Source organism: Eschrichtius robustus, chromosome 1 (genome assembly GCF_028021215.1).
Source record: "Eschrichtius robustus isolate mEscRob2 chromosome 1, mEscRob2.pri, whole genome shotgun sequence".
Classification (NCBI taxonomy): domain Eukaryota; kingdom Metazoa; phylum Chordata; class Mammalia; order Artiodactyla; family Eschrichtiidae; genus Eschrichtius; species Eschrichtius robustus.
The window spans coordinates 118,608,184-118,632,506 of NC_090824.1; the positions used below are offsets into that span (position 1 = coordinate 118,608,184).

The following is a 24,323-nucleotide window of genomic DNA, read 5'->3' on the forward strand; positions in this document are numbered from 1 at the left end:
CACCCTGTCACATCTCACCCCTCCCCCTCTCCATATCCTCAAGTCCATTCTTTAGTAGGTCTGTGTCTTTATTCCCATCTTGCCACTAGGTTCTTCATGTCCTTTTTTTTTGTTTTTTTTCCTTAGATTCCATATATATGTGTTAGCATACTGTATTTGTTTTTCTCTTTCTGACTTAATTCACTCTGTATGACAGACTCTAACTCCATCCACCTCATTACAAATACCTCCATTTCATTTCTTTTTATGGCTGAGTAATATTCCATTGTATATATGTGCCACATCTTCTTTATCCATTCATCCGATGATGGACACTTTGGTTGCTTCCATGTCCTGGCTATTGTAAATAGAGCTGCAATGAACATTTTGGTACATGACTCTTTTTGAATTATGGTTTTCTCAGGGTATATGCCCAGTAGTGAGATTGCTGGGTCGTATGGTAGTTCTATTTTTAGTTTTTTAAGGAACCTCCATACTGTTCTCCATAGTGGCTGTATCAATTTACATTCCCACCAACAGTGCAAGAGGGTTCCCTTTTCTCCACACCCTCTCCAGCATTTATTGTTTCTAGATTTTTTGATGATGGCCATTCTGACCGGTGTGAGATGATACCTCATTGTAGTTTTGATTTGCATTTCTCTAATGATTAAGGATGTTGAGCATTCTTTCATGTGTCTGTTGGCCATCTGTATATCTTCTTTGGAGAAATGTCTGTTTAGGTCTTCTGCCCATTTTTGGATTGGGTTGTTTGTTTTTTTGTTATTGAGCTGCACATCATCTCTACTTTTACTAACAAAGTAGGAGCAACCAGAAGACAGCTGTGACAGTTTCCCACCAGCACATTTACTAATTTTTGCCTTTTCTCCTCTTATGACAGAAGAACTGTCCTGTAGTGGAGGTCCTCCTAGACTTCACAACTTAAGCCCTGGATCCCCTCTTACCTATTCAAAGGCTTTCCATCATCCACTCTCTCCAGCATTTCTACATTTCCCCTTTCTATTAGAACATTCCCATCAGCCTATAAACATGCTATAATATCTCCTATCTTAAAATAAATCTGTCCTCCCTAAAATCTATGCCCTCCTCTAACTCCCACACATGCTTCTCAGGTCCCCTTGCATCACCTTTTCTAAAATGAGTTGTCAATACTCAATGTGTCCACTTCCTCACTTCATAGTCTCTTTTCAGTCTTCTCCAGTCATGTTTTCTTTGCTACAACTCTAGTGCAGATGATATTCTTCTCAGGATCACCAATGAGCTCCATCTCTCCAAATCCTCTGAACAATTCCCAGTCCTCCTCTCACTTGACCTCTCAGCAGCATTTGACTCAGTCAACCACTTGGTTTCTCGGTCAACATACCATCTCGGTCTTCCTCCTACATCCCTGACTGGCTTCTTCCTCTTAGTCCCAATTTTTAAATTTGTTTAAGCCACTTCTGTTCTTAAATACATTCACTCATTTTAGAGGAGACTTTATCCAGTCCATGGCTTTCATTTCTATTTCCTTGTCAATAACTCCCAGATCTACATATTCTTCAGCCCTGGCATTTCCCCTGAGCTCCAGACTTAAACATCCTGTTACCTACCTGACATTTCCATTAGTTGTCTAGTAAGCATTTCAAGTTGAACATTTTAAAGTAGAACTTGATCTTATGTGTCAAATTCTAAACCCCAAAGGTGATGGTATTAGCAGATGTGGCCTGTTAGGAGGTATTTAGGTCTTGAGGACAGAACACTCATGAATGGGCTTAGTGCCTTTATAAAAGAGGTCCAGAGAGATCCCTAACCTCTTCTACCACATGAGGATACAGTGAGAAGGCACTGGCTATGAACCAGAAAGAGGCCCTCACCAGAAGGTGACCGTGCTGGCACCATGATCTCATACTTCCAGGGTCTAGAACCGTGAGCAAGAAATTTCTGTTGTATAAGATACCAGTCTGGGGCTTCCCTGGTGGCGCAGTGGTTGAGAATCTGCCTGCTAATGCAGGGGACACGGGTTCGAGCCCTGGTCTGGGAAGATCCCACATGCCGCGGAGCAGCTGGGCCCGTGAGTCACAATTACCGAGCCTGCGCGTCTGGAGCCTGTGCTCCGCAACAAGAGAGGCCACGATAGTGAGAGGCCCGCGCACCGCGATGAAGAGTGGCCCCCACTTGCCGCAACTAGAGCAAGCCCTCGCGCAGAAACGAAGACCCAACACCCAACACAGCCAAAAATAAATAAATAAATAATAAATTTTAAAAACCTACATAGATTTAAAAAAAAAAAAAAAAAAACCAGTCTGTGGTATTTTGTTAAAGCAGCCAGAATGGACCAAGACAGTCCAGTAGCTCAGGATATAAACTTAAACCATTTTATTCCTCTTACACTTAGAGACAATAAAAATCCAACTGTGTGGGCCCTGTCTGTGCCTGATTATCTATTAGCTAGGACTGGATGTCCTTAGAATTCCAATCCAGATGATTTCCAGGACTGGTGATGAGCCTTCCCTCATGGTTCTATGGCTTCCAGGACAGGGTGTGAAATGGTAAACCCAAAGTGTTTGAAAAAGGTGACCTTGGTGCAAACTGAGTTTCTGAATCTATCTTAGCCCCTCTAGCCTCTTTGACAAATGAGTTTTGTTCCCAAGGAGGATAAGCAATTGAATTTTCCCAAAAGCCAGTTTTCCAAAGAAGGAAAACCCAAGATGTGGAGGCATAGAGCTGAATTTGAGTCCTCCTGGGGTCTAATGTCTCCCATCTGTATGGTTGGAGATATTCATGTGGGTTGGGCTAGGTCAGGTAGGTTAGGGGAAAGTTGGAAAAATTAAACAAGGCTTATTGGAAGGTGGCATCTGCCTCTGAGCACCAAAAATAAAACAAAACAAACAAACAAACAAACAAAAAACCCTCCTCTCCTTTGGAGAATGTCAGTTATTACAACAGCCAAGAAGAAGAAAGGTGTAATGAATTTTGTAGTAAATTCCAGGAATTGCTAAATATATTTGCTGGGCCATGGGGACTCTAACTCTAGGACCATAAACACTTGAAGCATAATGCAGATATCTTGGCTTTACAGAATACAGTCCAAGAATTCTTCCATTTTTCTGGGCATGTACTTTTCAGAGTTGGCCTGCAGGTGGTGTTGTAGCCCACAGAGGACTGTATGGACAAGGGATTGATGGGATGTTAGACCCAGATAAGTTCATTAGGATTTTGTCCAAGTAGATCTGGCCTCCTTCATCCCAGATGTGATTCATTCAGCACAAGAAGATGAGTAGGGCACTGCACAGGCAAAATGACACTATAATTTGCTAGATTGGTCCTCTCCCATTGATCTCAAAGCTCTTGGACCAGTAGGCTAGAGTATCTACAACCTCCTCCATGTCCAGGCAGGTGATAAGAGAAAAACTGCCTTCCAGATAAGCTGCAAATGACCTTCCCATGTGAGGTGGCTAGTGCCTTTGAAGAAAGAGGATCTATGAGTTAAGTGACCAATTCTGTCATGATGCTGGCTCCCAGGCTCAATACAACAGGTTAGCAACCTCACCCCAACCCCTATCACATATTCCACCTCTGCTAAAGCTTATGAATAGGACTGCTGTTCAAACTGGCTTAGCAGAAAGCCAAATATATTTGTAGTGGGGTCACAAATTCATTCACTGTGCACTTAGATGTGCAAAGAAAATGCAGCCTCTTTATTTCTCCATAACTCATCTGCTCATCCATAGAAAACTAGGAAAAGTAACCCTACATTTATCCCATTCAGTTAAACTTAGTTCGGTTCAATATTTCAGACAACCCCTTTATGTTAACTCTCTTTAGTTTCTTTAGGGAAAATGTTGACTTTCTAATTTTCTCTCCATCTCTTCGTTCTCCTTCAAGATAGTGTCTGTATATTTTGGGGTCTATAAGAGTTTAGATGGCCAATGGCAGCAGAGGTGGTATTATCTGGATCTTCATTGGTGGATAGTGAGTGGCTGGATTTTCTATTCTCTAGACTGGTGACCACTGAAGTACAGTTTTTCTGGTGTGGTTTTTTAGATGAAGTACTATCTAGCTCTGAAATCTGTAGTTCTGGCCTTCTCAAATGTCCTACGCAGCTGTGTCTTTGTTTTAACTAGAGCCCTCTGACATACCTCTGTGCTCTCAAGACCTCTGTTTCTCATCAGAACACATGGGACTTGCTGGGTCACTCATACACCCAGGTCATGCAGGCCCAGGAGGACTGGCTCAAGCTCATCTATCAACTCACCTCCCACTACACCTCCTCACCATCACTCCTTGCCAAGACTCTGGCCCCTAACCTTGCCTCTTCTTTGTCTTCCATATTTCTTCCATAGTCTCTTAGAACTGGAAGGGGCAGTCTCTAGGCAATTCATTTGTACATGTAATAACTCCCGTGTAGGCTATAGCAATGAGCATCATGGCTAGCTTTCATAGGTGGAAAGGATATCTTCTCCATACTTATGAAAAAACACTGATTTCAGTTTCCCCATCTAGTTCTAGATATGCCTTAAATCTGAATTTAGAAAATCCTTTCTGGACAAAGCCTAACTTTAATTCTTGATATAGAATCAATGCAAAATATAATCAAAGCACCAAAGGTCAGAAGTTACTTGTGGTTCTAGATCTACACTGTCCAATATGGTAGCCAGTAGTTCCATATGGCTATTTAACTTTAAATTTAAAATAATTAAAATTAATTAAAATTTAGAAATTCAGGTCCCCAGTCATATTAGCCACATTTCAAGTTCTCAGCCACATGTGGCTACTGGCCACTAGACTGGACAGCAAAGATACAGAACATTAACATCACTGCAGAACGTTCTATCAGACAGCTATTCTAGAACTGTACCCTCTCACTTTCCTGAAGCCCTAAAATGCTTTATTCAGAGGGAAGCTTCCCATAAGAATAAGTTTTGCAGGATATAGCACTACATCTAAAAAAATATTTTTAAACCATTACTCCTAATGGTTGTTGCCCTGGACTCCTAAGAAGCTGGGTTAGTCAATAAGCCCCACCCACTTCTCCAAGGGTCAGGAATGTTCTCTGTTTCTACCAAGGAGAGGCTGCACAGTTTGCAGAGCCTAGTGCAAAATCAAAATTTTCACATTTTATTCCAAGTTTACTTAAAATTTCAAGATAGCAACAGCAGAGTATTAATCCAAGTACTGACCTTTCCGAGTGTGGGGTCCAGGGTAACTGCATAGGCTCACACCTAGGAAGCAGGCTTTGTTCCAATATAATCACACCTGAAAGAGAAATCAAGGCAGGCCTGTGGGCTCTCTGGGGAATTTCCTCATGAGTGGAAATGCCAGGACCCACAGCTGCGCCTGTGCTGGCCAAGCTCAGCTGTTAACTCAGACAACTGCCCAGGGAGTGCCTGTGGCTGGAGGGAGCCACCTAGCCAAAAGGAAGGGACAGGGAATAAGGGCCTCCACATGTTGCATTGGAAAGCCCATTGCTGGAAGGCCTGGGCATGCCAGCTGCTTCCAGCTGGGTATGTTTCCATCAAAGCCAGGAGCGTGCCCAGCCAGGAAGGCCGAGATCTGCAGGGCCATCATTTCAGAAACTGCTGAAGGACAGGGGAAAGGCAGTGCACTCAGGAACTTCAGCACAGTGAAGTATGTCTAGTTGTCCTACCTGGACTGTGGACATAAACAAAGCATGGTATCCAGGAGCTTGTGCACGGGGGAAGGCTTATCTCCTCAGTCTGAGAGATAGGTGATATGAGGGAAGGCCAGAACAATAGCCACTCAGAACTTCAAAATGAATCATCAATGCCAAGGAGCAAGACAGAGAAAAAGAATCTACTTGTAGGTTGGCTAAACAGGAACTGAGGAAAACAAAGTAAAAACAGCAAGATCTGAGGTGGCAGATGAGACTTGAAACCTGTAAACATTCTGTAAGATAAGTAAATGAACTCCCACAGCTTTTTAGAGTGTTGCAGATTGGTACCTACACATGGAAACGCTGCTTAATATGCAATGAAAATAATTTTTTAATAAATAGCTATGCTCAAAAGGAAAAAAGAGGCTACAGAATAGAGATAACAAAGCCACAGTGGGTTCAGTCTGAGTTGACCCTCTGATTCATTTGATGGTCCAAAGAGTTCTTGTTCAGGGTTTTCTTCAGGCGCTCTTGTCTCTCATACCTACCCCCAGCTTTGGGCAGAGAAGGCCTGGCCCTGTGCCCAGCCCAGGCTCTTGGTCACCTTCTTCAAGGTTCAAGTTCAGAAGCTGCATAAAGGATCACCCTGAGCTCCCTGAGACAGATTCTGGGGACCCAAGAGATATCCTTGGATTAAGACCCTTGAAGAGCTACCCCTGCCATGAAAAGAGAAGTAGAGAAGTCCAACCCCCTAGCTTGGGAAAGTAGTATGAAAGTCTGGGGTTTTAATTTCTCACAGGGGACTTTTTAATTTTAAATCTAACCTTAGACAGATAGCAAACTTTCAGGAGAGAGGAAAGGGGAGAATAAATTTTTAAAACTAGATCAACCTAATATAAACTAGAGAAGAAACAAAAGAATCAAAATTAGATACTGGTAAATAGAAAACACAATTTGAATGGTAGAAATAAGTCCAAATAGGTCAATAACAAGAGTACATATAAATATTAATATTTTGAACTTGCCTACTAAAAGACAGAGATTCTCAGAAGGATTTTTAAAAATTCAACCTGGTGCTGCATATAAGAGACACACCTAAAACATGATGACAGAGAGGTCATTATGTAAACAGATGGATAACATGTACTAGAAAAATATTAATAAAAATTAAACTAGTATAACAATATTGATATCAAATTTTTTAAACTTTAAGGCAAACACAATACAAGGATAAGTAGAATAATTCACACCAAAGAAATAGTAATTTTGAACCTCAAATATATATATATGTATGCATGTATAAATCTATAATCATATTTGTAGAAGACATAAATAATGTAAGTAATCCCATACTCCAAATTACAAGAAACATATTCATTCTAGCACACATGAAATATTTTTTAAAAACTGACTATGTCATTACCAAAGGGGAAAGGACGGGGGAGGGATAAATTAGGAGTTTGGAATTAAAATATACACACTAATATATATATAAAATAGATAACCAACAGGACCTACTGTACAACACAGGGAACTATACTAAATATCTTGTAATAACCTATAATGGAAAAGAATCTAAAAAAGAATATATATATTTTTTATATATATATATATTCGTATATGTGTGTAACTGAATCACTTTACTGTACACCTGAAACTAATACAACATTGTAAGTCAACTATATTTCAACAAAAATATATAAAAAAAGAAAAGACTATCCACTGAATTGCCTTTGGAAAAAAACTTTGTCAAAAAGAAAATTTCAAACAAATATCAGTGACTCAAAATCACATAAAACATGTTCTCTAACAATAATGCAATAAAATTAGAAATCAATAGAACAGTTATACTGCCCTATTCATTTTAGAAATTTCTGAATAATTATAAAGGGAGAAAAACTAATAGAAATCACCAAATGTTTAGTACTGCTCAGACAATGAAAACACTAGTACTAAAATGTGTGGTATGCAGTTTAAATGGTATTTAGGAGAAAATTTAGAGCTTCAAATGCATATAATAGAAGAGAAGGAAACATATAGAGGAAGGTCAATCAGAACGGAGAAAGTAGAAGGAAAGAAATAACGAAAAAAGAGAAATAGATGGAAAGGGGAAAAATCAATGAGGAATCAATAGATCCTTGTTCTTTCAGAAGACTAATAAAATAGACAAACCTAGTAAAATTGATTGAGAGAAAAAGAGAAAAAAGTAGGAAAATGACATAACTATAAATAGAGTCAAGATTTTTAAAAGCACTAGAGAATACAATGAATATCATTAGACTAAAAAATTTGACAATTTAATGAAACAGTCAGTTCTCTAGAAATAAATAAATCACTAAAACTGACTTGAAAAAGAAAGGTCTATCTATATATTTACGTATAACCATTAAATGAATTGAATCTGTAATTTAAAAAAATTATACCCATTATTGGGCTTCCCTGGTGGCGCAGTGGTTAAGAATCCGCCTGCCAAAGCAGGGAACACGGGTTCGATCCCTGGTCCCGGAAGGTCCCACATGCTGCGGAGCAACTAAGCCCGTGCACCACAACTGCTGAGCCTGCGCTCTACAGCCCGCGAGCCACAGCTACTGAAGCCCGTGCTCTGCAACAAGAGAAGCCACCGCAATGAGAAGCCCGTGCACCGCAACGAAGAGTAGCCCCTGCTCGCCGCAACTAGAGAAAGCCTGCACGCAGCAACAAAGACCCAACGCAGCCAAAAATTTTTTTAAAAATACATATATATACCCATTAAAAAAGCACCATGCCAACCAAGTACTTACCCAAAGAGGTGAGTCTTACCAAATCTTCAAAGATTATTTCCTGTATTGGTCAGACTTTTTCAATGAAGACAAAAATAGAAGAGCTCCTTACTTCATTTTATGAGGTAAGTATATTCTTGATACCCAAACTGGGCAAAGACAGCATAAGAAAAGAAAATACTGGCTATCCTCACCACTGAACACACGTATACAAATACTTGAAAATATTAGCTAAATGAATTACTCAAAGCCTTTAAAACATATCATAATAGATAAGACACAAAGCAAATATAAAATAAAATGTTAATTGTAGAATCTGGGTAGTGGATATATGGGTATTCACTGTATAGATCAACTTTTCTGTATGTTTAAATTTTTTTCATGTTAAAACCTTGGGAAAAGTAAGAAATAAAATGTTTGGACCTCTGCAAACTCTAAGAACATATCTTGACAGAATCCCAAGGATGGTTGAACATTAAAAATCTATCAATATAATTCATCTCTTTAATACAGATCAACAATTTATAAAAACACAATTTATGAAAAAAAGAAAAACTACTGGCAAACTGGGAATTTATCACTCATTATCCTGATAGTGTTGTAAGATTGGACTGGGTTTGAGAGGCAGAAAACTCTGAACTATCTAAAATTTTTTTTATTTCCCTTACATGTAAAAGACTGGTTGGGTAGCCCAGAGCCAAGTTCTTACTATCATTTTGTTATGTTTTGTGTGATCTTTATTCCTTAAGATCGCTTCAAGTCCAACATGATTGCTCCAATTCTAGTCATCACATCTGCATTCCAGGTGGCAGGAAGGAGAGAAGGGGAAAGTGGTTATGTTTCCCCTTTAGGGATATGACTGGAATTTGTGTATATGACTTCTATTTACACCCCAATGGCATAAACTAATTGTCCTTATTTGCAGACTATAGGATTATTTACATAGAAAACTGCAAGAGAATTTGTGGGCAAATAATTCAAAGAAATAAGAGAATTCAGCATTCTGGATCCATGTTCAGGGTGTAAGAGAAAAAAAAATTATATATATATATATATATATATATATATATATATATATATATATACACACACACACACATATATATATATATAATCGCTAATTTATAGTAGATACCTAGGCAAAAATCTAATAAAATACATGCAAGACCTATTTGGGAAACATTACATAAAAAGTGCACTGGATAAATTATGAGACATATAGGGATTGAAAGATATAACTGTGTAGCTCCAATAGTTCCCCCCGTGAGTTTATAATGGATCTATGAATCACTGCAGCTCCAATCAGAATCCCAACAAGACTTTTCAAGGAATTTAATAATCCTACCCTAAAGTTCATGTGGAAGATTAAAGAGACAAAACTAACAAAGACAGTTTTGAAAAAGAAAACTAAGGACTGGAGTCTTGCCCTACGAGGCTAATTAGAAGGCTATAACTATTTAAGCAGTGTGGTATTGGAACAAGGATATAAAAATAGGTCAAAGGAACAAAATAAGTTGATACTGACCTACACATATATGGAAACTTGGTATGGGACAGAGATAGCTGTACATGTCAGCAGGGAGCCATGACCATTAGATAAATGGTGCTAAGACAACTGGCCATAGCCAGTACATATACAGGGGAAAAAATATAAATCTCCACTTCATGTCGGAACAAAAATATATCCCACACAGATTAAAAACTTAAATGTATGGGGGAAATCATAAAAGTTAAAAAGAAAGTATAGGAGAATGTCTTCATTACATTTCTTCGTGTTTCTTAAACAAAACACCAAAAGCACAAACGATAACAATGAGAATTTGAATACATTAAAATATAAAAATTCCATTAGACAAAAGATAGCATAAACAGTAAAAAATGCAAGCCACAGACTGGAAGAAGTTATTTATAATTCATATTACTGGGTATTAGTATCCAGAATATAAAAAGATCCCTATCAATCAATAAGGAAAAACAAGTACTGCGGTAGAAAAATTGTCAAAGGTTTCAATAGTCAATTATTAAATTGACTACTATTATTAAATTAGGGAGCTAAATAGCCAAAAAAACATAAGACAAGATACTCTCAGTAACAAATACAAATTGAAACCATAATGAGGTACTATTTCACACTTAGACTGGCAATATTTTAGAAGTCTGAGAAGCCCAAGTGTTGGTAAGAATATGGAAAAAAAGAGGGGAGTACCTTTAAACATGGCTGGTGTGAATGCTGTATTGTTAAAAACTGTGTTGGAGAGCAATGTTGCAATATCAAATGAAGTTGGTAAGCACATACCCTATGACCTAGCAATTTGACTTGTGGGAATATCCTAAAAAATTTGCATACATGTGCCCAAGGAGACATGAAATAGAATGTTAACCTGTAGCATTGCTTTTAACAGTAAAAAAATGGAAACAAACTAAACGTTCAAAAACAGAATTGTGGATAAATAAATGGTGCCAGAGTCACACAATGAAATACTAAATATATATGCACTAAATATATAAAAATCATGCAGAAAGGATACATGCTAATTTCAGTGTAGTGATTACCTTTGGGCAGGGAACAATGGGGACCTGGGCAGTGAGGGTATGGTTAAAGTATATCTGTAATGTTGAAACAAAACAAAAACCCCTAAAACCATTTTGGCAAGATGTCAACATCAGTTAAATCTGTTAGAAACAATGAGCCTGGCCCATATATGCAGTCTGATAAGAAATGATTCCAGGGTATATTGTTAAGGAAAAAAGTAAGCTGCAGAAGAATATGGAGAGTGGATTGCCATGTGTATAAAAGCTAAAGGGGAAGATCAGCTTGAATGTGTCTGAATGATACAAATAAATTGACAACAGTGATGGCCTATGCGGGGAGGAGACTGGGGACTGGGGTTCGCAGTGGGAAAGAGACCTACTTTATGTACCTTTTTCTACTATTGGGCTGCTTTTATCACTTGCATATATATTCTCAAAAGTAAAAAATTAAGGCAAAAAAAATTTTAATTACAATGATTCCTACCCCAATAATGCACTTAAAGTCAAAATTACTGTTTTGAGGACTATTTTGCATAAAAATATAAGTGTATCCTTATGTTTGCCATCTTCCCAAATGACTGATTTTTCCAAAGAGTTCTTGATAATAAGTTCCTTATGATCAGTCACACAGAAATATACACCCTGCCTTCTGCATCTGCTTTAACTGTGCATCTATTTATATGGGATGACGGATACTTTCCCTAATAAATCTTACCATTTCCCCTGCTAAGGAACTGAGCGCCGACTAAATAGTTGATGATACATGGGAGTTATTCCTACATTCTCCACACACGGTAAGACAAATCAACACAATGCTGACTTCGTCTGTTATAAACACTAACAGCTTTGGGGCATTCGGAAAAGTGGGGCGTGGGGCTGACGTACAGTGAATCCACAGTTCTAGACTTTCCTACCAGAGACAGCCTGAGGCAATATGAGAGCAAAATCAGGATTTGGAGTTCCTAACCTCAGATGTTTTATTTCCATGAGCTAATTTACAATCAAGAGAGCCCTGACACTGCCAGATCTAGAATTCAACTACTTCAAACAGTGATCTTTCCTCTTATATTCTGCATTGAGCTCTAAAAGCATTGGGTTGTTGAAAGGCTAATCACCTAAGTAGTGATTTTCAAACCTTTTCGTATAGGACCACTTTAGGAAACAAAACAACCTAAAACAACTGATTTACACTGCCTTCCGTTGCCCCAAGCTAGACCCCTAGGGCCCCACACCCCAGTTGGTGTAAAGTGCAAGGATCTGGTTTATACCACTTTACAGGTGTCAAGGAAGCAGGAGAGAGACTCAGGGTAATAGGGGAAAAGAGAAAAGAGGATCACAGTCAGTCATCTCTTTTTCATGTCTTTCATTTCACAACTTCTTCCTTCCCATGCCTGCTGGTACGCTCCCTCATCTTGTTTCAGAGCCAAAAGACAGGTCAACTTCACTGCTTCTTATCCAAGTTGGCAGAGGCTGTGGCAGCAGGGTGGTAACTCTGCCTGATGTTCTCAAGCTACAGTTGGGACATGTCCAACAGCAAAGTCACTCAGTAAACAGTTCTCTGTTTTCTCTTTTCCTTGAGTTGGCTGGAATATCTCTAGGCCCTAGTATCACCCACTCTTTACTTCAAGACAAGCCTACAGACAAGAAACTTCACAGTTCACCCTGTCTTAAAACAGTCTTTTGCTGGGTACAAAATACCATCTACAAAATCATTGATATGCTACATTACTTCAATTCCAAGCCCTATAGATGTCTTTTTGATGGTCTGGTTTTTCTATTTTTAGTAATATTCCTGTACATCACTCAGTTCAATATTCAAGAACATTATTAAATGACTATTTTGTGCCTAGCTTTGTCCTGAGGTGGAGCTGGATAGGGGAGATTAACAAATGTTGCATGTAATAGTTCTTTATTTTAATAAGTTTACAAACTAATTGGACAGAGAAAAGTCAATATAAAACAAATAAAGAATAACTCATGACAAAATATCTTTAAACACCAAAAGCAAGGGTGTTGTAAATATCAGAGACCTGGAGAAGTTAGGAACAGCTTTAAGAAAGATATTGGACTGGAGCTGGGTTTTTAAGGAGGGGTGGGGGTTAGGAAGGGCTTTCTAGGTGTGACAAGATGGTCAAGACCTCAGAGACTGGTCTCAGCAGAGCAGATTGTGAGACTGTCAGAGACCAGTCTAATGAAGCAGCTCTGATACCCAGAAGACAGGTAAATAAACAAAAACCAAGAGGCAGAGATAGATTAATAAATTAGCTAAGAATTACTTATCTTGCTACATATAGACTCCTAGAGATCAAAGTGACCTCATGAATCATGTCACCTGCCTTCTGCCTTCATTTTACAGATAAGAACAGTGGGGATTAGAGCAGTAAAGTGATTTCACCATATCAGGTAACAAATTAGTGCCAGAGCAGAAATTCAATCCCAGGGCTTCTGACTCCCAACGCATCATACTGTGCTTCAAACCACCACTCTATTATGTTCAGATGACTCAAGGCCAGTTGAGACAGTGACATACCAATAGTAACAATATGATGAGTACCAAAACAGAGACATGCAGAAGTGATAAGCTCATTTTGTACACAGATACTTGGGATATTTCTAAATTTTTCTTTTCTTGAATTGCAGCATTTATTGCATCATGTTTCACCTCCTCTGACTGACATTCAAAGTCTTCCATAACATGGCCCCACCTGGCCTTTCTGACCTTATTTCCCAACACTCCCCACTCTACAGCCTCCATTCCAGCAAGATATGACCATTTACAGTCCCCATCTTTTGTCAGGCTCATTCTCACCTCTGGGGTATTGCTCCTATCATTTCCCCCTTCTCTAAGGCTTTTTCCCCCTTTTCAACACTGACGTAAAACCCATGTTTTATAAACCCTAAGATCTTCAGCTACCCCAAGTCTTCTCTACACTCCCTCTTAGTTCAATGCAATCCAATTCATTTCAGTACAATTTTATGGACAACATGCTGAATGCCAGGCACTCTTACTAGGCACTCAGGATTCCAAAATAAGTAAGGCACTGGCTGCCCTCAAAGTGCTAAGAGTCTAGAAGGGGAATGCAGACATTACAGCAAATGACTACTACCCAGAATCTTAACAATAGGTACAAAAGATAATAGGTACAAAAGACAGCACAACCTAGAGGATGGGAAAGGAAGAGATCTCATTAAGAGACTAATATCTGAGGTTAGGTTAATGGATGAGAGGGAGTTTGTCTGATCTAAATCTGGGGAAAAGGGGGGAAAGGGCTATTCTAGGCAGAGAAGATAGGATATGAAAATTCACAGTAGTTGGTAACTTTGGTTTGGTTTTGTTTACTAAACCAGGTTTAGGTTTGGTATCAGGATTTGGTTTGCTTTCAAAGCAGCATACAAACAGAAGAGAAAGGGGAGATAAGGCAAGAGAGGTAGTCAGGGGCTCTTCACCAGGCTCTGGAGGCTGGACTGCATCCTGTAGATCAGGGGTCCCCAACCCCCGGGCCGAGGACCAGTACTGGTCCGAGGCCTGTTAGGAACCTGGCCGCACAGCAGGAGGTGAGTGGCAGGCAAGCGAGCGAAGCTTCATCTGCTGCTCCCCATCACCCACATTACTGCCTGAACCATCCCCCCGTCCGTGGAAAAATTGTCTTCCATGAAACCGGTCCCTGGTGCCAAAAAGGTTGGGGACCACTGCTGTAGATGACGAAGCGCTGAAGACATTTTAAGTGTCAAGACTTAGGGTGGGTGGTTCAATGAAATGTGAGCCCCACCTAACATTGAAGCAATCAAGTAAAGCTAAATGAAGGAAAGTTCTAGAGACAGACCTTGAAGAATGGGTAAAATTTCAACAGACTGAAATGAAAGTCATTACATCATTAGTGGAAACAGCAAAGTGGCCATTTAAGTGTGACCTGGTTGCTCTGGGCATGTTAATTTTTTCTCCTGAGACGTGTTACCTAAATTCTTCACAGACAGGGATTATTTTTCAAAATTCCTTTTAATAGCTCCAAGGAGCTAACACAGCTCTGGATACACAGTGGCCATTTGGTCAATTATCAATGACCTTTTGGGATATGGCAAAAAAGGGAAGAAAGAAAAAAGAAAACCCCTCATATCTGTTCATGGCAGGAGCTTGTTTTTATTCCTAATCTGTTGCTAAGAATGAAAATTCATAAGGTTTTATAAATCCATATTTGAAATGAAGATGGTGTGTATAATTGGAAGCTTATGGTTGTCTAATAAAGGACAGAAGATTCCAATTAAACACAGAATTCCATCTCTAAGCATCCTTCCTCACTGTGTGGGCATCCCAACTGCTAAGTTTGTTTAATAGATCAAATTAAATGGATGACTGCTTTTGAAGGGCATCTTAGGGACTTGGGACTTAGCTTTGCTTCGGTGCACATTTCCCTAAGCTCACTACTGACAGAAGTATTCAATCTTACTATCAGAAAGTCAAACCACTTTTAGATATTGGGGAGAGTGATAATATGATATAAATACTTCATGAAGTACTATATATACAGGTTATTTATATTTTTCTTAAGAAGAAACAAAGAGCATTCACTTGGTTTCACCAATTCTCTTTCCCTGCTCCAAAGCTGATCAAGCTCTGAAAATTACCCTGCCAAAAAAAATTTTAAGTGCAAAGTAATTTTTGTTCCATAAAGATAAATCACTTTATGTGTTCAACAGTGCTCATATTGCATTACATATGTTATTTTTAACTCGTAAGTGGTGGAATGCTGTCAGGCAGGGATGATATTCAAAATAGTTAACAATGGTACAGCATGTACACCAGCCATTTAGAATAGACCCCTGAGCTATCTGGATGGATGCCAGCTGGTTCATCTGACCTGAACATACAAGCTACATCTCAGCCCTGGTGTAGTAGACTGTTCAGCTACTTTTGTCCATACATTTTCCATCTGGTAATAGCCACATATTTTCCTGTGGAGAACTGCCCTACTCCGTTCCAAGTGATCTTGAAGGAAAACGACCATCATGGGACTCCACCTTCCCTTGGCCACAAGGTTAGGACATGTGATCCAGATTTAGCCAGTCAAAGTAGTCCATTCTTTTACCACAGTAATTGATTGAGAAATGGGTACATGACTCAGTTCAGTCCAAGCAGAGTCCTCCCCATAACTTTTCCTCTGGAGTTGATTGAGAAGATTTCCCCTACTTTGGAGATTGCTAAACTTGAAGAATGTGAACCCAAGGCAGCCAGAGGCCATGTTGCCCTCATAAAGGAGACATCCTATTGAAGAATGAAGCCAAAAAGAAATAAGTGAAACTGAGAGATAGACAGAGTCCTGACAACATTGTTTGAGCCTCTGGAAACAGCCATGCCTATAGCTAGATGCAATCTCCTGGACTTCCCATTTACTCAAAGAAATATCGTCTTCCTTCCTTCATTCCTTTTTTTTCTCTTAAACTAATTTGAGTTGAATTTCTGTCCCTTGCAGTCAAATAAGTACTGATTAATAATTATGTCCACATAACATAATTCTATATAATTTCTGTTACACAATGCTGAAGAAATCTTGGACTTAATTGAAAACTCTGCTTTTCATTAGATTGTCCTAAGGCTCCAAACCAATACATTATGCAACTACAAGCCATCATGGGTCTTAATAAGGGGAATAACAAAATAAAGATGGTGTTTTAGAAAAGTTTGCTTGGCAAGAGATGTGTGGAAATAATCAAAACAACATATGCTCATACATGTACTCAGGAATATATATATATATATATCTATCTATATATATGTTTATACGTTTACATATTCTCCTTAATTTTCAAAGATGCCAGATACCATTTGTTTTTGTGTTAAAACAACCGAAAAGAACTATTGTCCATACCTTAAGAATGTTTGAAAATTATTATATATACTTTGCCTTTAATTATTTAGAACACTGAATCATAGATTTACATCATCCATTTATCTGATAAGCATACAGTAGAAAATTGCTATGTACAAGTGACTGTTATAGGCTCTAGGGATAAAAAGATGAATTAGACAATTTCTCTGCCCTCCAGGAATTCACATTCTGGTGAGAGAAGCAGAAGTGTAAAAAGATAAACAGTGTAAGAGTTGGCAGGACTGGAACCTTTTCTTTTGCTGGAGGTCTCCTCCTCTGAGGTGCTGTTAGGCGAGAGCTGGACGCAATGAATAGGGTAGGTGCACACAGCTCCATAAAAGCAGCTCCTGAGTATTCCTGGCTAAGCTGCTCAGTGAATCATGTAGTCCTGGATTTTCTGGCATTTCAGGCACAACTCAGATTGCTTTGGTCTTTTTTATGTAAAGAACTTTCTCATGGGAAAAATAAAGAATTAGGTATCCCATGGTTGACGAATGTGGTCTTAAGTCTCTTTACAAGGCCAGATATAATCCTCAGGAAGTTACTTTGTTGGATTCATTTTTCAAATTGTAAATTAAATTTAATTTTTTAAGTTTAATTGTGAACAAAATTCTTGAGAACACAGAGGGGGAACGCTCTAAATTTACATTTTCAATCATTGTGAAGCCCCTGTTTATTTGGAGCCACTCCTTCCTTAAAGATGCACAGCAGCTACGTCTTCAGAGTAGATTCTGTTAAAAGAAATTCCTCCAGGCTGCCTCATTTTCCTCAGTTCCTCACTGGAATTTCACAATAACTTAACCGTAGCTGGAATTCATTTACAAATTCCTAAGCGCTAGAGGCTAAAAAGATACTGACAACAATTTCTTTCACCTTTTTTTCTTATCCTAGTTCCTGCATCTTTCCATGAGTGTTGTTTGGCTGCGGTGGATTACTGGAGTGTTTGAAAAGGAGAAAAAAATAAGGCTTTCATTCTTCTTCCCTTCCTTTCCTAACTGTCTTTTTAATTTTTCATGTGGACTTTCAAATTACATGTAGTCTAAAACAGCCTATGTTTTTTTGCTCCCAAAGTAACTGTTAAAAGGGGAAAAAAATATTTTTTGTGTCATATTATTTATTATAAAGGATTTAGTGCTCGACTTCTAAATTAAATCATGTGGGGACTAGAAAACTCTTTAAAATGTATCTAGTCCAATTTCTCATTATACAAATATTCAGACAGGTTAAATTACTTGTCCAATTCACAGAGCCAGTAAGGGACGAAGCCAAAACTAGAATCCAGATCTCAGAAAAGTTTTCAGTATTGCTGATAAGGTACCTGGCCATTTCTCATAACAGCTATTACAAATCTTCACCAGTGTCTTCATAAACCTTATACTACCACCCCCACCCCATCACTCTGGCCCTTACTTCATAGAAAATTAAAAGCCACCAAGCATGACTCCAATCCCACTTTTAAACTTCTTCATATCTCATCTCAAAGTAACACTATCATTACTGTTTCTAGGGTAAACCTGCCATTTGCTATCTGTATCATATTGAGTCCCATCTCCTTTGAGACCTTTTTCTGCTAATTATTTTTTCTTATGTATATGAGAACCCTATCTCCATTAGCCCCTTCCTTTTAGTACATAAACATGCTCAGGGACTTGCAGTGACTTGACTTCACAGTGACTTTATGTCCCATTCCAGAAACATTCTTTTCTTTTATCATAACCAAGCTTATTTTAAGAAAGGTCTCCTCTCACTCTTCCTACATTCTTGCCTCCTATTCACTCCTTTACTTTCAAAAATATGACTTCTGATACTATCATTCAACTGAAAATATTTGGGCAAAGAACATCAGTGCCTTTTAAGGACATTTCAATTCCCTCCTTTTAAGAACTCTCTTCTCTTTGGGCTTCCTTATTCTCCTCTTAACATTGGGTTTCTAAGTTTTTCTCTTTCCCTTCATTCATTCCTTAATTACTGTTGCTTCTCAGGGTTCTGTTCTCAGCACACTTTCTTTCTCATTCTGTACTTCCTCTGGAGAAGTCCCACTTAAATCCATGGCTCAGCTCTCATGCACAAATTTGTATAATGTACAGAAGTCTTTTAAAGGAAAAATTTCTCTTAATTTTTTCAATGTTGACTGGAATTATTTTATTATAATATTTACTTACTTAAATATAAAACTAAATATAAATTCCTTATGCTTACAGTTCTTACACAAGTATGCAAACAAGAAATTTATAAAATGAATTCAAATTAAGCTAAAAAAAACTCAAAAAATGAAATAAACATTAATATGTGGATGGTTGTGTTGTTTTCTTGAAACTTACTGCCAACTCAAAATGTGAATATGGGGCTGGTTGCTAAAACACAGGGTTCTTTTTAATTTAAATAGAACTGTGTATCATGTGATGATTCAGTTCTCCCACCACTTTTCTCTATTCAAACTACTATGAAACATTCATTCATATGGACAAGCACATGATGACAACAATTAATTTCCACCTGACCTGATTGCATAATTTACATAGTAAGCCTGGCTCTGTGATACTTGGCACCAGCAAGATTATAAACATAAATACAAATGCAGGCACTGAAGTAAGCTGGTAACTCATAAGGTGGTCATCCAGATTTGTTGAAATGAAAGCGTGAACATAGAAAGCAATTCAGTGAACACATAGATCCCTGAAAATATATTTGATGGATCCCAGGAATCCCAGAACCCTAATTTTGTGAATCCCAAATTTGTATCTATAGCCCCAAACACTCTCCTGAGCCTCTGCCCTGTATTTCCAACTGCCTAATAAAAATTTCTCTACCTACATGCATTGTTATCATTCCCCATGCACACAACCACTTTAACCTGTATTGCCAATCTCAGTTAATGACATCATCATCTACCCAGTTGCATAAGCCAAAAACTTAAGTCTCATACTAGATTCCTTTCTCTGCCTCACCTCCTACATGCAAGACTTATTGATTCTATTTCCTAAACTTCTTTCAAATCAATGGTCATTTTTTTTTTTTTTGATCTGGAAATTCTACTCAAAAACTACCCCAAGGAAATAATCTAAATATTGATAAAGCAACAAATAAACAAAGAACAAAGATGTTCCCTTCACTATTATACTTAATAAAGAAAAACTAAACAACAAAATCATTTAAGAGCAGGGGAAAGATAAGCTAAATACAGTACAGATTATCCTTACTCAGAAACAATATAAAATTATTGTTCTTACAACTCAATCCAAAAATGGACAGAAGATCTAAATAGACATTTCTCCAAAGAAGATATACAGATTGCCAACAAACACATGAAAGGATGATCAACATCACTAATCATTAGAGAAATGCAAATCAAAACTACAATGAAGTATCACTTCACACCAGTCAGAATGGCAATCATCAAAAAGTCTACAAACAATAAATGCTGGAGAGGGTGTGGAGAAAAGGGAACCCTCTTGCACTGTTGGTGGGAATGTAAACTGATACAGCCACTATGGAGAACAGTATGGAGGTTCCTTAAAAAACTAAAAATAGAACTACCATACGACCCAGCAATCCTACTCCTGGGCATATACCTTGAGAAAGCCATAATTCAAAACGAGTCATGTAACGCAATGTTCACTGCAGCGCTATTTACAATAGCCAGGACATGGAAGCAACCTAAGTGTCCATTGACAGATGAATGGCTAAAGAAGATGTGGCACATATATACAATGGAATATTACTGAGCCATAAAAAGAAACGAAATTGAGTTATCTGTAGTGAGGTGGATGGGCCTAGAGCCTGTCATACAGAGTGAAGTAAGTCAGAAAGAGAAAAACAAATACCATATGCTAATACATATATATGGAATCTAAAAAAAAAAAAAAAGGTTCTGATGAACCTAGGGGCAGGACAGGAATAAAGACACAGACGTAGAGAATGGACTTGCAGACACAGGGAGGGGGAAGGGTAAGCTGGGACGAAGTGAGAGAGTAGCATGGACATATATACACTACCAAACGTAAAAAAAGATAGCTAGTGGGAAGCAGCTGCATCGCAGGGGGAGATCAGCTCTGTGCTTTGTGACCACCTAGAGGGGTGGGATAGGGAGGGTGGGAGGGAGACGCAAGAGGGAGGGGATATGGGGATATATGTATATGTATAGCTGATTCACTTTGTTATACAGCAGAAACGAACACAACATTGTAAAGCAATTATATTCCAATAAAGGTGTTAAAAAATAATTATAGTTCTTGGCAGACTAGCTATCAAAAAAAACTTTTAAATGCCCAGTGCAAAACATCTTTAAAATGCTGGTTAAATTTAAAAAAATTTTTGTAGGTGCATGGCTGATTTATCAAGAATGCAAGAGAGATCCTCAGAAGCCAAAATAAAGAGCAGTGGGGAAGGGATCATGAGGCTGGAGAGAGATGAGAGATCCAGCCACGTCAACCTTTGGTAGCCTAGAGCTTTAGCTTTAAAAGATGATGAGCATGGCAGACAAGAGACAATGTAGGCCCAGGGAAGGTAGGATATTATATTGGACTTTGCATAAAGCAAGGAATCCCCAAAAGGCAGTATACTTGGTGAGTAAACTAGAAAACAATTCACCCCACAGAGAAAGATGTTAAAGAAAATTTTCTGTCTCAGTCTTGGCCATAAATGGAGGCAAAAAATAAGTCATTCTTGATAATTCGAGACTACAAACCCACCCTCAAATGGGTTTGGTGACAGAATTTATAGAATCTGAATTGTCCCCAAAACACAAGCAGAAATTTTCATTCAAATTAGTCCTAGGTTGGTGGTGCCCCAGACATTTAGCAAAATGTAAATCAAATCTGTCTCAAGAAATTCAACTTCCACTTAAACCTCAAAAAATGAATTAAACTACTAATAAAATTTCAAGGAAAATAAACCCATACTACAACACGATGAGACACGAAGAGTAAGTTATTGTGAACAAGTATCATCATAAAAAATTTCAGGGGACTTCACTGGCAGTCCAGTGGTTAAGACTTTGCCTTACAATGCAGCGGGTACTGGTTCAATCCCTGGTCAGGAGCTAAGATCCCACATGCCTTGCGGCCAAAAAACCAAAACATAAAATAGAAGCAATATTGTAACAAATTCAATAAAGACTTAAAATCTTAAAGAAAAAAAAATTTCAGGACAAGATTCACAAAAGCATGAGTTATAAAAATGATTGATGCAGAATATAAACACATTTAATATATTTAATGAAATAGGAGAAAATATAGCCAAAGAATGAGTCTATAAAAAAATTAGCTGAGTTATAAAAGAACCAGAGGCAGTCACCTTGCTCCACCCTACATGATGCTTATAGATGTTTAGGTGGCTGTCGCCTCCAAGCTGTGGGCCCTACAGGGCAAAAACAATCTGATTTTCCTAGGGCCCCATCACTCAGAAAAGCCTGGCATGCAGTGACCTCAATAAAATATTCCTGTATTGAGTCTGCCCATTCCATGGCCCCAGAGCCCCCCTGGTGCCATGGACTCTGGCTGTTAGCAACCCATCAGTGTGCTCTCTGGAATGCAAAATATAATTAATGAATTTTTAAAAATAAAAAATATCACAATATGTGGATTAAACAGCAGATTAGACAGAACTGAAGAAATAATTAGTAAATTAAAAGATCTGAAGGAATTACACAGAATACAACAGAGAAAGCCAAAGAGATCGAATACACGTAATAAAGATGAACAGCACAGAGGGAGGTCTAACAAATATATACTTACAATACTGAAAGATGAATGGGAAAATAAAAGAGAGCTAATAATATTTCCAAAATGATTAAAGATATGAATTTTTGGATTCAAGAAGCACAATATAGTGCAAACAGTAAGAAAACAAAACAAAACAAAACCAGAAATCTAGACTTAAACCATCACTGGAAAACAGTTAACATTGTACACAATGGTGAGAGACTAAAACTTTTCCCTCTAAGATCAGGAACAAAACAAGGATGCTCACTTTCACTAATGCTATGCAATACTATACTGGAACTTACAGCCAGAGCAATCAGGTAAGCAAAAAATAAATAAATAAAAGACATACAAATTGGAAAGAAGTAAAACTATTTCTACTCACAAATAATATGATCCCCTATGTAGAAAATACCCCCCTCAAAAAAAAACATTAAAAAACTAATAGAGGTAATAAACTAATTCAGCAAAGCTGCAGGTAAACACTCAAAAATTAGTTGGGTTGTAGGGACTTCCCTGGTGGCCCAGTGGGTAAGACTCTGCACTCCCAATGCAGGGCATCCAGGTTCAATACCTGGCTAGGGAACTAGATTCTGCATGCATGCCACAACTAAGAGTTCGCATGCCACAACTAAGTCTGCATGCTGTAACTAAAGATCCCACATGCCGCAACGAAGATCTCATGTGCCGCGGCTAAGACCCGGCGCAGCCAAAATAAATAATAAATAAATAAATAATTAAATAAACAAACATTAAAAAAATAAAAGGTCTAGATCCTTAAAAAAATAATTATTAAAAAAAATCAGTTGGGTTGCTAATACCAGCAGTAAACATTCTGAAAAGGAAATTAAGAAAACAATTCCATTTACAATAGCATCCAAACAGCAAAATTGGCTCAGGATAAATTTAACCAAGGAGGTAAAAGATTTGTACACTGAGAAGTATAAAAAATTGCTGAAAGAAATTAAAGAGGTAAAGGAATGGAAAGATATCCTGTGTTCATGGATTGGAAAACAATATTGTTAGATGGCAATACTACCTAAAATTGTCTACAGATTCATAGAAATTCCTATCAAAATTCCAGTGGCCTTTTCTGTAAAAATAGAAAAGTCAATCCTCAAATTCATATGGAACAGCAAGGGGCCCCAACTAGCCAAGATAATCTTAAAAAAGAAGGACCAAGTTGGAGGCCTCCCACTTCCTGCTTAGAAACTTACTACAAAGCTACAGTAATCAAAACAGGGTGCTACTGGCATGAGTACCTTAGACCTTAGACCAATGCAATGAAATTGAGTGTCCAGAAATAGACCCATATATCTGTGACCAATTTATTTTCAACAAGGATACCAAGACTATTCAATGGGGGAAAGAACATTCTTTTCAATGAATGGATATCCACATGAAAAAAACGAAGTTGGACTCCTACCTCACAGCACACAGAAAAATTAACTCAAAATGGATCAAGACCTAAATGCAAGAACTAAAGCTACAAAAGTATTAGAAGAAAAAATAGGAGTAAAACTTCATGTACTTGGATGATGTATTCTTAGATTAGCCACTAAAAGTATAAGCAACAGAAGAAAAAATAGATAAATTTGACTTCATCAAAATTAAGAACTTTTGTACATCGAAGGACATTATTAAGTAAAAAGACAACATCAAAATGGAAAAAAATATTTGCAAATTATATCTGATAAGGGTCTACTGTCCCAAATATATAAAAACTCTTACAACTTGACAACAAAAAGACAGATAATCCAATTTAAAAATGGGCAAAGGACTTGAATAGACATTTCTCATAAGAAGAATATACTAATGGTAAACAAAAACTGCTCTGCATCATTAGTCACTAAAGAAATGCAAATCAAAACCACGA

At 37.9% G+C, this 24,323-nt stretch overlaps 1 protein-coding gene across 5 annotated transcripts in view; it reads right to left on the reverse strand.

Annotated features, from left to right (window-relative positions):
- Positions 1–24,323, reverse strand: part of ZNF280D (zinc finger protein 280D) — a 296,330-nt gene that overhangs the window by 233,165 nt on the left and 38,842 nt on the right. For 4 of the 5 annotated variants that reach the window (XM_068552217.1, XM_068552176.1, XM_068552143.1 and 1 more), the window contains exon 2: positions 5,157–5,232. The exons of the other annotated variant lie outside the window; for it this stretch is intronic. The gene's annotated coding sequence lies outside the window, so the exon portion shown is untranslated. The remainder of the gene's footprint in view (positions 1–5,156; positions 5,233–24,323) is intronic. 5 annotated transcript variants of the gene reach the window in all.